The sequence below is a fragment of the Trachemys scripta genome, unplaced genomic scaffold (assembly GCF_013100865.1).
Source record: "Trachemys scripta elegans isolate TJP31775 unplaced genomic scaffold, CAS_Tse_1.0 scaffold_111, whole genome shotgun sequence".
In the NCBI taxonomy this organism is placed as follows: Eukaryota; Metazoa; Chordata; order Testudines; family Emydidae; genus Trachemys; species Trachemys scripta.
This window is the reverse complement of record NW_023260484.1, coordinates 35,795-43,366: the sequence shown is the minus strand read 5'-3', so window position 1 is coordinate 43,366 and position 7,572 is coordinate 35,795. Positions and strand designations below refer to the sequence as shown.

Genomic DNA, 7,572 nt, shown 5'->3' with positions numbered 1-7,572 from the left:
CGCAAAAAGAACAGGAGTACTTGTGGCACCTTAGAGACTAACAAATTTATTAGAGCATAAGCTTTTGTGGGCTACTGCCGAAGAAGAAGTGGGCAGTAGCCCACGAAAGCTTATGCTCTAATAAATTTGTTAGTCTCTAAGGTGCCACAAGTACTCCTGTTCTTTTTGCGGATAGAGACTAACACGGCTGCTACTCTGAAACCTGTCATTTTTAGCAAACTGTACAGAAACATCATGTTCTCATTAAATAACTGTTAACCTGTTGCCACTGCGGAAAAACTTGTGGGAAAGAAGGGCTTTGCCCATGTGGGGTCCAAGGAGATCATTTCATTTTTACCTTTCCTGCCTGTCCCCAAACCACCCGAAGTTGGGTGGCTAGGCTTAAATGTGTAAAAGTTTCTTTCTCTCAGAGATGGGGGAGGGGGATGCATCAAGATTATACTATGCTAACCTGCTTAAATATTAGTTTCTGAAAGAGGGGTTTGAGTTAGTCAGCTTATATACAACCCCTGCACAGCCTTAGAAATGTACTTTATGGGGAAAATCCCTACAGCAACAGCATTTCGCAATTTGATTCGGTAGAGGAAAATATGGCCTCCCAACACTTTAGTAGCCCATTGAAAGAAGGTAGTTTTGATAATACAAATGGCTGATCTATTGTCAGAGTGTTATTAACAGCAACTCTGGCATGTGGAAACAGTCTGTACTTGTGTGCTGGTTTACCAGTCCCTTTCTCCTCCCCACAAATATAAACTGCAAGATAGAAAGGGAACAAAAGTCCAGCCAGATAAGCCAGGTCAAAGACTCTTGTTGGTTGTGTTTTTTTTTTTTTTTTTTAAATTCAGCAGCAAATAAGATGACTAAAAGAAGAAAAATTCGAATGCTAGTATCTTCTGCTAGTAATTAAGCTTGTCAGGGCATTCTGGGTCAATTAAGGGTTATTGAGGACATGTTCTGGAATATATAATAGGTTAGAATAGCTTGGGTGGATGAGGATGGTGGAGCCACTGAGGAGAAGTCTTAGCGAGACTTCTAAAATGAAGCTCCTTAATCACTGGGTTCAGCCTGGATGGCCATGTGAAGGATGTTTTCAGATTCCTGATGTGGACGCCTGTATCCATTGTCTTCTGACGCCTCAGTTTCTTGGTGTCCAGTTTGGGCCTGATCTTTCTTTTCCCAGTAGTGCTGAGCTTCCAACAACTTCACTTGGAGTTGAGGGTGTTCACAGCCCATGAAAATAGGGCCCGAAGCTGTCTCAAGTTGAGCACCCAGAAACTAGAAGCAACTGCTTAAAACATGGACCTAAAAATATCCATTGCAGAACGAGAAAGGTATGGAGAGAAGTTAAGGGCTGTACCCAGAAGTCCCACATCCAGTTACCTGTGCTTAATTTGTGTGTATGTGTGTGCATGCGAGCACGTTTAAAGCTGATTTACACTAGCAGGTGTTCCCTAGCAAAAGGTAAATAAGTAAGCCACTGATGATCAGTGGAAAAAATGACACATACCAGTTAATGTTCTTTGCTGTTTAAGAGACATGAATCTGTTTGGTTATATCCAAAGAGGAAAAAAGAGAGCTAAAATACTAGATCTACTTAGTGATTTAAATCCTCCTTGGTTGATATTAGTTGTTTATGTGGGAGTTTTGTTTCTTTGGCCTTAGCATTTTGCATTTAGTATATTCAAATTAGCTGTCAGGTTTCCTTCTTGGTCAGACTAAGATATATATTTTTATTACCATGTTGTGGAGCCATGATAATGGCTTGGTGTTAAGGTTATTATTTTCTGTTATGGGCCAGAGACATCCAACATTGTGCCTCTTTTCCGCCATATACAGACTGAGATCCAACCTTCATCACTTTTCGTAGTGATCAAGAGATCACTACAAGTAGCATCTTACTCTCCATCTTTAGGCACCAACTTAGCAAGATATTTAAACAGCCCCATTCAATTCAATGGGGTTACTCGCATGCTTAAAGATAGGTATGTAGTTAAGCAACTTGCTGAATCGGCTGTAATTCAGAAACACTACTTTGCTCCACCATACCCATGATATTAATGTTATCAATATAAACCTAACCTTGGGAAGTAACTCCTCGTTATAGCTTGTTGAAAATGTGGACTAAAAAGCTCACGGAATGATTACCTGAAATATTAATACATGCATCTTGATTCTAGAGACTGCCCACCTTGTTGCTAGGATTATATACCCCTTGCTTGGCGTGTCAGTAGGTGCCAACATAAGTCTTCTGTATCCTGACTCTGAAACATTCGTGTTGATAGAGCATTGGTAAGTAGCTCTTTAAAATACTTTGTATAGAAGATAGTCTTGCAGAATTACAAATATCCAACAATTACTTTTGTGCTTATGGTCCTTTTGGCTTTAAAAGTCAACTCTAAATGTTGTCTCTAACAGAAACAGACATTAAGAAAAATGAGTTACTTCAGCTCAGAAACCTGAATTCTCAGTTACCCTATAACAGTGGTGTGACAGGTTGGATCACAGAAACCCCGTAGGGAGCTGCCACCCGATGTGCAAAGTCTACCCCTACTCCTGTTTTCCCTGCCAGCTCAGGACTCCAGCACCCTGTCTTGCTGAGCCAGACACTCCCGTCTGGCTTCAGACAGAGACCCAGGGTCTGAATCGCTTGTCCCAAAGCTGCAAGTTTACCTGAAAACAGCTCCCAGAAGTGTGCTTGTCTTTAGCACTCAGCTGCCCAACTCCCAATGGGGTCTAAACCCAGATAAATCCGTTTTACCCTACATAAAGCTTATGCAGGGCAAACCCAGAAATTGTTCGCCCTCTATAACACTGATAGAGAGAGATGCACAGTTGTTTGCTCCCCCAGGTATTAATATATACTCTTAGTAAATTACTAAATAAAAAGTGATTTTATTAAATACAGAAAATAGGATTTAAGTGGTTCCAAGTAGTAACAGACAGAACAAAGTAAGTTACCAAGCAAAATAAAATAAAATGCGCAAATCTATGTCTAATCAAACTAAATACAGATAATCTCACCCTCAGAGATGTTTCAGTAAGTTTTTCTCAGACTGGACACCTTCCAGGCCTGGGCACAATTCTTTCCCCTGGTACAGCTCTTGTTGCAGCTCAGGTGATAGCTAGGGGATTCTTCATGATGGCTCCTCTCTCCCCCTTTGTTTTCTTCCACCCCTTTATATATCTTTTGCATAAGGCGGGAATCCTTTGTCCCTCTGGGTTTCCACCCCCCCCTCACTGGAAAAGCACCAGGTTAAAGATGGATTCCAGTTCAGGTGACATGATCACAGGTCACTGCAAGACTTCATTACTCACTTGCCAGCACACACATATACAGGAAGACTCACCCGGTAAAGACAGCCATCTGCAGACAATGGGAGTCATCAAGATTCCAAATGATCATTAATGGCCCACACTTTACATAATTACAATAGGCCCTCAGAGTTCTATTTTATATTTTTAGTTTTAGATACAAGAGTGGTACATTTATACAAATCGGATGATCACACTCAGTAGATTATAAGCTTTGCATCCGAAGAAGTGGGCTGTAGTCCACGAAAGCTTATGCTCTAATAAATATGTTAGTCTCTAAGGTGCCACAAGTACTCCTGTTCTTTTTGCGGATACAGACTAACATGGCTGCTACTCTGAAGCTTTGTAATGATACCTTACAAGAGACCTTTTGCATGAAGCATATCAGTTACATTATATTCACTTTTTACCATATTTTTCTAAAGCTATCCCAGTTACATTATATTCACATATCATGTTTTTATAAAACCACATAGACTGCACAACGTCACAAGTGGTTCTCAAACTGTGGATTGGGACCCCATTTTAATGGGGTTGCAGGGTCAGCATTAGACTTGCTGGGACTTGGGGCTGAAACTGAAGCCTGAGCTCTTTTTTTTTTTTTTTTTTTTTTTTTTTTCCACCACCACCCCCTCCACCTAGGGAAGTGGGACTCAGGCTCCAGCCCCTTACCCCAGGCTCATGTAGTAACTTTGTTGTCAGAAGGGAGTCACGGTGCAATGAAGTTTGAGAACCCCTGCCCTATAAGATTCTTACATACCACTCTGGCAGCATAAAGAGGCAGCATACCCAATTTAAGTCCCTTTCATGCTGTCAAACCAGGTGAAGGGTGCTTTAGTGTAACTGCATCAGGCACTGAATTTTTAGTAGTTTTTGTTCTAACGATGCTGGAAGTGAAGTAGTAGTTGATGGGTTTTGGTTGCATAGTTGGCATCAGAATGTCTTCTGTTGAAAGGGTCATGTCTGGCATAAAGGTCTTGTGATGGTGTAGTGCTGGAGTCTTTGCAAATCATGTAAAATCAAAACAAAATATATAGATCCCCCCCCCTCCTTCACTGCTTCTGTTTGAATTGTATTCTAGTGTAGTTTGTCCTGCTGGTACGAGTGAGGCCAAACACTATTGCAACATATAGATTGGCCACACACCCCATGTTAGAAAACAGTCCAACTAGGATCACTATTGCACTGTGAAACTTCTTTTAACATGGGTTTGAAACATTACCCCATTGTTACCCTATTTTGTATATGTATGGGCGAAAAGGTTGCTATGGTCTGTATTCCTGTTTTTACTCCCTATACGTCCAAGGATGAGGCTTTTTAAAATGGATCCCTTTTGTGTCTGAGACTTCTAGCATATGACTGGTATAGTTGGTGAGCAAGCTAAGAATTCTGGCAGAGCCATAATATGTGATTAGAGAGTACAACTGTGGGTTAGGTATTGCTGAGTCCTTTCCTATGGAGAGAAGAAAATTTTGCGGCACTAGGACCTTTGAGTTGCATAGTTTAATCTGACAGAATCTGTTAGTCTTAAAGGTGCCACAGGACCCTCTGTTGCTTTTTACAGATTCAGACTAACACGGCTACCCCTCTGATAGTTAATCTGGTTAAGCACACACCTAACTTTAAGCAAATTATGGAGCTCAGTTGGCTGTTTCTCTTCTCTCCCCCCTCCTTTCCCCCCCCCCCCTCAAACCTTCCATGGCCCATGTGGGACACACTCTGTGACTGAGATACAAGTATTATTCATGTGGGAAGCTCAAAATGCTGTAGGAATCCTTCTCCTGGAGTAAATTACATTCTCCCCCCCCCCCCCCCCACCGCAACTCCTTGATTCTGTATTTCTGATGTACATAACTTTTAACAATAAAAGTGAGAGAGACACCACATTTATATAGAATGTAGGGAACTTTGGGACTACAATGGGTAATGCCCATTGAAATGAGGGAAACTTGAGTAGTCTGATGTTTACTTGTTAAATGAATTTGCTTTCATTTAACTCTTTCTTTCTTCATAGGAAAAGCTGTGCCTTCGTGAAAGTATTAGCAGAAATCGTCATCTGTCCTTCATGGTTCAGGAACTTGTCTGAGTCTCCTTGTAGATTTCTAAACATCTGATTAGTTTAGGCATGTCCAACTTTCAGGCCTGATATGCCTACACTTAAAATGTAGGTTGCTATAGCTAGTTCACTTGGGGTGTGAAAAATCCACCTCCTTGAGTGACATAGCTATGCTCATCTAATCCCCCAGTGTAGCTGCAGCTAGGTTGATGAAAGAATGATTACATTGACCTAACTATCATCACTCAGCAAGGTGGTGGTCCTAGGTTGATGGAAAAATGCCTTCTGTGGGTGTAGGCTGCGTCTGCACTATGGTGCTGTAGTTACGCTGGTTTAATGCCTGTCACATAGACATTGCCTCAGTCTCATTTCTGTTTTAAAAAAAAAAAAAAAAAAAGTTGTAGAGCCCATGAATATGCTGACAGGGTAGTTGTTTATAAATAAATAGGCATATTTCCATACACACACACACACACACACACACACAATATAATCTCATAGAACTGGAAGGGACCTTGAAAGGTCATTGAGTCCAGTCCCCTGCCTTCACAGCAGGACCAAGTACTGTCCCTAACAGATTTTTGCCCTAGATCTCTAAATGGCCCCTTCAAGAATTGAATTTACAACCCTGGGTTTAGCAGGCTAATGCTCAAACCACTGAGCTATCCGTCGTGGTTCCCCCCCCCCCCCAAATGTTAGCACTTTGCGGAACATAGATAAGACACATTAGCTTGCCGTCTAAATATATATTTGCTTAATTCTATAGTGTGTTTTGCTTTCCAGTCTCAGAACTGGGGTCATTCACCCAGTTTCTCTGTCCATTGGGTGGTAGTGTGGCTCAGTGGGTAGGGCACCAGACTGGGACTTGAAGGCCTGGATTCTATTTCCAGCTCTGCTACTGACCTGCTGGGTGACACAGGTCAAGTCACTTAACCTGTTTGATTCAAATCTTTCATGTGTAAAATGGAAATGGTAATGACTAATTCCTTTTGTAAAGCACTTTGAGAGCGCTTGTACTGCACTTTTCATCCATAGATATATTACTGTTGTTAATACTGCTGGCCAGAAGGCTGGGTTTCTTAAACTGGGAAGACATTGACTTTAATATTGAATAATAACAAAGTACTATATCGTACTATAGTTTAAATCTTGGCTTACATTAAGAGTATGGAGATCATGCTGGCTAGTTCAGATCTGTATTCTGCCTGTTCTGAAGATTTTTTTTTTTTTTTTTTCCCCAATATAGTATCACAGTCTCTTCTAGTGAGTAGATAGCATGTTACTTTCCCTGGAATCCTGTGATTTCAGGTGTGGAGCTCTTATCTGTATTTATGCTCAGATTAGTAAGGTTCTCCTCCTCTTGGTGACTGGGAAGAGGAGCTTTTTGTCTCTAATTGTGACTACATTTTTTTTCTGCCCTCATGTAAAAACACGTAGCCTCTCTACCCCAGCCCCAAATGTCTTTGGTCAGGCTGCTTTCTGAGCATAGTGTTCTGTTTCAAACACTGACTTGTAAATCGTTCAGATTCTGAAGTTTGACTTTTCTAGTCTTTCTCTAGGAATGGGGCTCTTATCAAAACTCATCTCTGGGAAGGGAAAAAGAATTACCTGTAATTCTTTTCTCCAAAGGTACATGGTCATAATAGATCCACTTTCACCCACTTGCTTCCTGTGAGTCGTCAGCCGTGTTGCTAGAAAAGGAACTGACAATTGAGGGCTGGGGCATTCTGACTCTGTCTTCAAGTCACATGACTGCCGCTCTGCTGAGAGTTTTATATTCTCAGTTTACTAGACAGCTCCACTAGTCTGTCCATTGGAGGCACAGAGCTGGCAGTCGCAACCTCTTATAGCTGCATGCTGCCAGAGATCAAATACTGCAGGTAAATAACCTTTCTTTTTATCTAGCTTAGTGATTTTACCCAATCCTTAAATTCCTCCCCCTCAATCTTGGTGCTCCAATTTTGCTAAATTCAGGTGACATTCACTGCATTAAGTGTGATTTTTCTCAATAGTGTTCTTAATGCAGGCAAGAGACAATAGCCTTTCTAAAACACTCTTAAATACGGCAAGACTTGTTTTAGAAAAGTTTTCCTAATGACAGTAATTAATAATTACTAGGTTTAACAATTATTTACTTCTCTTTATCCTTTTATTTCCCTGTATTTTTGCATTACTAAATGTTCTACATTGACATAATTTGAGGG

General features: G+C 41.0%; 1 long non-coding RNA gene across 2 annotated transcripts in view; it reads left to right on the top strand.

Annotated features, from left to right (window-relative positions):
* Positions 1–7,572, top strand: part of LOC117870244 — a 54,169-nt gene that overhangs the window by 11,376 nt on the left and 35,221 nt on the right. For both annotated transcript variants that reach the window (XR_004643944.1, XR_004643945.1), the window contains exon 2: positions 2,178–2,289. This is a non-coding gene — a long non-coding RNA (uncharacterized LOC117870244). The remainder of the gene's footprint in view (positions 1–2,177; positions 2,290–7,572) is intronic.